The sequence below is a fragment of the Schistocerca nitens genome, chromosome 6 (assembly GCF_023898315.1).
Source record: "Schistocerca nitens isolate TAMUIC-IGC-003100 chromosome 6, iqSchNite1.1, whole genome shotgun sequence".
Classification (NCBI taxonomy): Eukaryota; Metazoa; Arthropoda; class Insecta; order Orthoptera; family Acrididae; genus Schistocerca; species Schistocerca nitens.
Genome location: NC_064619.1, coordinates 451,698,633 through 451,706,872, shown reverse-complemented (window position 1 = coordinate 451,706,872; position 8,240 = coordinate 451,698,633).

The following is an 8,240-nucleotide window of genomic DNA, read 5'->3' as shown; positions in this document are numbered from 1 at the left end:
GAATTGCAGAGTAATCAAGTAGATGTAGATGTAGGTTCACTCACGAATGTACTGGCAGAAACCCGAAATTCACTGTCAAAAATTTTGCAGGATCTTCAGGGATATTTTCTAAATATCTTGGTACAAGAGAGCAATGGTTCGCACTGGCACGTTAGAGAGTAATGTTGTATTTCGTTTCATTTCTTTATCATTTATCTTTGTATTTGTTTTGCACTGAAAATATGGTCACAGCAGTGCGAGTATCGCCGGTACGTGCTGTGTGTCTTGTTAGCAAACACACGTTTTCTTTTCAGCCGAGGTACTTGATCTTGACAACAGTGAGGAGCACTTTACTCTTCTTCCTCAGGCTTGCGTTTAGTACTGACTAGCTCTGTAATGTTTTTGTCGGCAGCGTTAGTTGTATGTTGACAGTGTGCACAATACTAGGGATATGTTTACTGATCAGTTGGGCGATATGCACGTCGTGAATGGGTTCGCTGAATGCAGTGGAAGAGCATCAGAACACACTGTGATAAAAACTGTACGTGTTTCGTCTGAGTGTTGTTGCATAACTCTGTTTTGTTTTGTTTGTTTTGGTGGCTGCATATTAGAGGAAATTTCGCTGTTGCCAAGGTAAATTCGTAGAAGCATAGGTAATTGAGTTAAGAAATCGAATATGGCATCACCAAGCTTGGAACAAATATGTCTCACTGTCTGGAAAGATACGTTGTGTAAAATAACCTGAAGTACTCCTACAGATGGATAAATGCAAAGTTTCAAACGGTTCAAATGGCTCTAAGCACTATGGGACTTAACATCTGAGGTCATCAGTCCCGTACACTTAGTACTACTTAAACCTAACTAACCTAAGGACATCACACACATCCATGCCCGAGGCAGGATTCGAACCTGCGACTGTAGCAGCCGCGTAGTTCCGGACTGAAGCGCCTAGAACTGCTCGGCCACCGCGGACGGCTAAAGTTTAAGAGAGTGAAGTGGTACTTGCGTCTTCCACCGCGATCTCTAAACGACAGTAGTAAGTAGTCTACTAACAAGGGGAGGCCACGACCTTGGGATCACGGACCTACTTCAAACTTTGTACACCTTTAGTAGGCCATTAAATAAACATAATGTGCAAGTAGTAAGGTGCATTACTCTAACAATTCCGACAAAATCGCAAGAGAAATACTAAGTGTCTATCACGTAACTGATGGAAGTGCAGGACGTCAGAGTTTATTGAGATCAAGCAGTTACTGCTCGAACTTCGCGAGACGAACGTGTATGAAGCCACGTTCAAAATGGTTCAAATGGCTCTGAGCACTATGGGACTCAACATCTTAGGTCATAAGTCCCCTAGAACTTAGAACTACTTAAACCTAACTAACCTAAGGACATCACACACACCCATGCCCGAGGCAGGATTCGAACCAGCGACCGTAGCAGTCCCGCGGTTCCGGACTGCAGCGCCAGAACCGCACGGCCACCGCGGCCGGCTATGAAGCCACGGTTCGACTTCATTTTTGTAGTACAAATTTAAATGCCGTGGTATTCAAAGGAGTTGCACTTACTCTATTCGTTCTTGCTACAATAGTAACGTCTCACCCCTACGCAGGTTAATTGCCAAATGGGACCCGCCTCTGTGTCTGCAGCTCGAAGCCTCGAGGTGCAAAGTAGTTCCGGGTACCTTACCAGAGTACATGTATAATCGATTTCGCCAATCACGACAGACATATGTTTTCAGGAAAACTCTGTGTTTCTTAATTTACTTGCCGACAGTTAAAATATGTTTGTTCTAATAATTAAATTTAATTAAAAATACTAAGTAGTCAAATAATATGAAATTTACTACAATTTCATGCAAATAGACGTAGTTTTTTAAATTATGTTACCTATCAAATGTCATATAAATTAAATAATATGACCAGTGATGGAAAAAAATATAGATTAAAAATTGAGTTTGAGCGGTAGTCTGACAGTCGCCTCATACACGTTTGTCTTAAGTAGTTCGAACGCTAACCACTTTTTTTTGTTGATCTCATTTAGTCGTTATTGCAGAGGCTGTTGCACTCTCTGTTCAACGGGGAACGCATAAACGACATAAAGCAAAGGTTAATAGAGATTCGAGCACCTGTGAAAAGATTATTGCGCGAAGCATACAACTACCGCCGTCACACCTTAGCAAAAGGTCTGGTAGAGAACCCGAAAATTCTGGTCGTACGTAAAATCGCTAAGTGGGTCAGAGGCTTCCATTCAGTCCCTTGTTGACCAGTGTATTGTGGCCGCTGAAGATAGCAAAATGAAAGCCGAGGTTTTAAATTTCACGTTCAAGAAACCGTTCACACAGGAGAATCAATACAAGCATACCGTCATTTGACCATCGGACAGATTCCCGTATGGACGGCATAGTAATAAGCATACCTAGCGTAGAGAAACAACCGATACATTTGAAAGCTAATGAATCACCAGGTCCGGATGGAATCCCAGTTCGATTTTACAGAGAGTACTTTATGGCATTGTGCTCTTACCTACCTTGCATTTATCGCGAATCTCTCGTCCAGCACAAAGTCCCAAGCGACTGGAAAGAAGCGCAGGTGACTGCAGTGTATAAGAAGGGTAAAAGAACAGACCCGCAAAATTACAGACCAATATCCTTAACTTCTGTTTGCTGCAGAATCCTTGAATATATTCTCAGTTCGAATATAATAACTTTCTTGAGCCCAGAAACGTATGTCCACGAATCAGTAAGGTTTCAGAAATCATCGCACTTGTGAGACTCAGCTTGCCCTTTTCTAACATTATATACTGATAACAATGGATGAAGGGCAACATGCACATTCCATATTCCTAGATTTCCGGAAAGCATTTGCCACGGTGTTCCACTGTAGGCTGTTAACGAAGGTACGAGCTTATGGAGTAAGTTCACAGGTATGTGAGTGGTTCGGAGACGTCTTAAACAATAGAATCCAGTACGTTGTCCTCCACGACGAGTGTTCATCAGTCAAGGGTATCGTCAGGAGTGCCCAAAGGAAGTGCGACAGGACCGCTGTTGTTATCTATATACGTAAATGATTTGGTGGACAAGGCGGGCAGCAATCTGCGGTTGTTCGCTGATGATGCCGTGGTGGACGGTAAGGCTCGAAGTTGAGTGACTGTAGGAAGATACCAGAAGTCTTAGACAAAATTTCCAGTTGGTGTTATTCGTTTAACAATAGCTAAAATCATCAACTGGCTAGTCCGATATCTAGCCACTTGAGTTTCTATGCTCGGCAACCGGTCTGGTTATAAAGCGAACTGATCTATACCAAGCCTAAAGTGTTCCGTTACTCAAAATTTTATTTATTCTTTCATCTGTGGAGTGAACTGAAAATATTCCGTATATTGAAAATTAGTATAAAATTAATTTCAAAATGGATTTTTGAGGCCGGCCGCGGTGGTCTAGCGGTTCTAGGCGCTCAGTCCGGAACCGCGCGACTGCTACGGTCGCAGGTTCGAATCCTGCCTCGGGCATGGATGTGTGTGATGTCCTTAGGTTAGTTAGGTTTAAGTAGTTCTAAGTTCTAGGGGACTGATGACCACAGATGTTAAGTCCCATAGTGCTCAGAGCCATTTTTTTATTTTTAAGAGATTTACTCTGTAATTTGCATTTATGTAAACAAGACAACATCGTATTTACACCAACACCTACAGCGGATCCAACCCAACACAGAGAGGGAGTCTCATAGAGTGGCGTGAACTCCCCCCCCCTCCCCCCCCACACACACACACGCATGAACACAAACTACTTTTTACTACTAGTGTTTATACTTTCATTCTCCGTTGCTATCGCACGTGAATGGTATAGCGGCCTGATCTCCTGCATAAAGCACTACAAGCAGGAAATTGGGGCCATCCATTGGCTAACCGTACCTGCTGCTCCAGCAACAACTTCGACAGGGTTTGTGGCCCACAGGAAGTTGAATACGAGAAGTTGAAAGCGAAACAGGCTCCACTAGGAAGAAAGTAACGAAAACTGACTTTCCCGAACGTAGTTGGAAGCCACTGTAAGAAAAACCGTTCCTCTCATTTAGACGCTCGCACGGCCACAGCCTGGTTCACAATCCCCTCCTGCGAAGGAAACACTGATAATGCTGAGCACACACTTCGATGTTATGCCGTGCGAATTACCGAATTACGGCGTTCCAAAGTAGTCACAGTATTATAATTGTTAAACCAACTGCATAACACGTAAATCTCAGATTTTCAGACGAATGCGTTTCAAATTACCTGTTTCTCACATCAACAATGTCTTGGAAATTAAGTCAAAGCGATGTATTAAGAACTGGTGCAAACAAATTATTATTATTTGTTATTGGTATTATTTTCATTACTATTTTTATTATAGTTAATATTTTCTATCGAATAACCCTTTTAGAGGGCATGATAAATCAACATGGTTACTGCTTCTTTGTTCTCAACTGTAGTTTCCTTCCAGTCAACAACTTATTCGAGAATGTTCTTCTCTTCATGTGTCAACTTTCTTCCAGTTCTTGATTTTTTTTTGTCCTGAAAACCAGCCGTTTCTACTGCATTTTTAAAAAAATGGTTTCTTATTGTGTCCAAGTCGCCCGCTACATTTTTCGATACCTCTGGATACTTCTCTGTCATTTTGGATTGTTTGTTCAGTAACTCAAAGATATATTTAGTTATTCGATCATTATGTATGTGTATCCTTAGAACTGTTATCTCCTTTTTCTCATTGCATCTGGTAACTTTTCAACTTAACGCTATAGTTCCGTATTAGATCCTTATCCGTATTCTGATTCACTGAGCTGGTTTTGGGTTTAGCATTTTTCTTAGGAGTCTTCAGTACTTTCTCATTTTTCGAGCTCTCCTTTGATAGTCAGTTTAAGTTTTTCCACTGCATAGAGCATTTCCAGTCTGATCTCTGTTTCATAGTGTTTCATTCTTGTATTACAAGCTAATGATTTTTTTAGTATGCAGCTATATGTTTCTTGTTGTTTCAAAACTCTCTCCATTCTATGTATTCTAGTCTCTATTGCTGTCTTTTTTCGTGTTGTTTGTTATCCTTTCTCCTACATATTTAAAAAAAATCTACTTTTAGATATTGTGTTGTTATTTATTTTATTACGCTTTTGAGATGCATTCGTCATGTTTGTCGCAATCTGTGTTTTTTCAAATTATATTTATAAGCCTGTTTTTGCTTCTTGACGTTGTAGGTCTACGATTTATTACTGTGCACTTTCAAGTAAGTTTGTAATTAGTGCTATGTCATCTGCAAATGCTAGACAATCTATAGTGCTCTTGTTTAGTTTTCTGCCTAGTTCAAATGGTTCAAATGGCTCTAACAAGGGAACCTCCCCATCGCACCCCCTTCAGATTTAGTTATAAGTTGGCACAGTGGATAGGCCTTGAAAAACTGAACACAGATCAATCGAGAAAACAGGAAGAAGTTGTGTGGAACTATGAAAAAACTAAGCAAAATATACAAACTGAGTAGTTCATGTACAAGATAGGCAACATCAAGGATAACCTGAGCTCGGGATCGCCGTGGTCCCGTGGTTAGCGTGAGCAGCTGCGGAACGAGAGGTCCTTGGTTCAAGTCTACCCTCGAGTGAAAAGTTTCCTTTCATTTTTTCTTCGCAAAGTTATGATCTGTCCGTTCGTTCATTGACGTCTCTGTTCACTGTAATAAGTTTAGTGTCTGTGTTTTGCTACCGCACCGCAAAACCGTGCGATTTGTAGACGAAAGGACGTGCCTCTCCAATGGGAACCGAAAACATTTGATCGCAAGGTCATAGGTCAACTGATTACTCCACAGGAAAACACGTCTAATATATTCTATACGACACTGGTGACGGCATGTGCGTCACATGAGAGGAGTATGTTGTCGACCCACCGAACTTGTACACTTGGCGAATGGGTAAAAAGATTCTTGTACCTTGCCCGATTTAGGTTTTCTTGTGGATGTGATAATCACTCCCAAAAAAGTGATGAAAACATAAGAGTTTGTCACATAAACTGCAACAAATGCATGTAACAGTTTCACAGTCGCATCGGACGGACGGACGGACAGATAATAATTGTCTGAAATTAAAAAAATAAACTTTTCACTCGAGGGAAGACTTGAACTAAGGACCTCTCGTTCCGCAGCTGCTCACGCTAACCACGGGACCACGGCGCTCCTGTGGTCATCTCCTCCTTGAAGTTGCATATCTTGCGCATGGACTACTCAGTTTGTATATTTTGCTTATTTTTTTCATAGTTCCACCAAACTTCTTCCTGTTTTCTCGATTGATCTGTGCCACTTTATAACTAAATCTGAGGGGGCTGCGATGGGTAGGTTCCCTTGTAAGCACTATGGGACTTAACATCTGAGGTCAACAGTCCCCCAGACTTAGGACTACTTAAACCTAACTAACCTAAGGACATCACACACATCCATGCCCGAGCCAGGATTCGAACCTGCGACCGTAGCAGCAGCTCGGATCTGGACTGAAGCGCCTAGAACCGCTCGGCCATAGCGGCCGGCTCTGCCTAGTTGTGTACCCATAGTTATTCATGGCCTTTCTCCGTTCTCTACACACTTTCAGTAATGGAGAGTCAAACAGTAGGCGCAACAAGCCATCTCCATGTCTTACTCCTGATTTTGTATCAATATTTTCTGACATTCTCCCATAAATTTTACTTTTGATGTTGATTTGAGTAAAGTAGCTTTCATAATTTCGGTTTATGTTGTCTAGTACGAACTCTTTTAAAATACTGAATAATGTATTGTTAGCAATAAAATCATACGCCTTTCTAAAATCTACAAATGTGACCACGTATTTGAAGAAACAGAGTTGTTATTATTATTGTTATTATATTAAAACATTTAAATGAAAATGATGACTCCAAAACTAGCTGCAATAAGTTAATATATTTAATATTTTACGTGACAGGATCGTAAAATATGATTTTTATTGTTATTAAATTAAAACATTGTACATATATTATTGTGCTTACTATTAAAATCCTAAGGCTCTGTGGCAGTGAGGGTGACGGGAAGTCGTATTTGAAGACGGAGGAGTGACAGGGGTGCCACCAATAATAAACTGTAGCTGTCCCCTGCTGCCCCCTTTTCCAGAACGTAGCCCCGGCCCACGCCTATATTACACAACAGACGGACTACATCGCTTTTGCTATCTAAAATAACACTGACATCAACTCAATAGGTAACCAGAAAACGCAAAATAATCAGCTAATGATCAATAAAAGCAGTCTTTCCCATGAATACTTTAGTGACTCGTGGAGTATAAAAACGGAAATGCCGTGTGGCTAGGGCCTTCCGTCGGGTAGACGGTGCAAGTCTTTCGAGTTGACGCCACTTCGGTGACTTGCGTGTCGATGGGGGTGAAATGATGATGATAAGGACAACACGACACCCAGTCCCTGAGCGGAGAAAATCTCCGACCCAGCCGGGAATCGAACCCGGTGAGGTATGACATGCCGTCGCGCTGATCACTCAGCTAGCAGGGGCGGACCGTGCAGTGTAGATAGGGTTTTAAACTCTTGAAACGAGTTTTTCCTTGTCCACCATCTTGCAAGTGTTCAACACCAGCTGTCCGAATATTGAAAAGCTATTGTTCCTGAAGTAATGTCATTGTTGACAGCATAAGAAAGATAACAATTATCGACCTAAGCAACGTATTGCGTAAAACTTGTTGCGTAATGTTGCACGCTAATCTGTTCTTAGGCCTGAGCACGATCCTTCTGCATCGCGTTGTTTTCGAACGATATCCGCGACACAAATATCTACCACGCCGTGTGGTGTTACTGTTAAGTGCGGGGCGACTTCCGCTGCAACTGGTAATTATGGAGACGCCGCAAAAAGCTGTTATCCTCTGGCGTACCGCGCAGTGAAGTAACAATTAGTCAGCACGTGGAAAGAAACCGCTTTACGCAATAGCGCGGGCGCTCTCTCCAGTCAACAGAATTTCCAAGTCGTTTGACACGCCTGTTGGATCTCTTAGTTATGAAGCTCTTCCTTCTCGTTTGCGCCCTGATAAGATGAAAGCCATCAGCGCCTTCTGAATCTCCATCCGTTTTTTTTGCAAGCCACACTACGGTGTGTGTGGCGGGCGTTCAGAATGAACCAGTCTCGTTCGTGCCCATTCCCCGACCTCCCCCCCATGCTGCCATAGTATATGGCGTATGGTACACGGGAGGTGCCGGATGCGCATTTGATCGATGTGAGCAGTCACAACACCCTCTTCGCACACAGC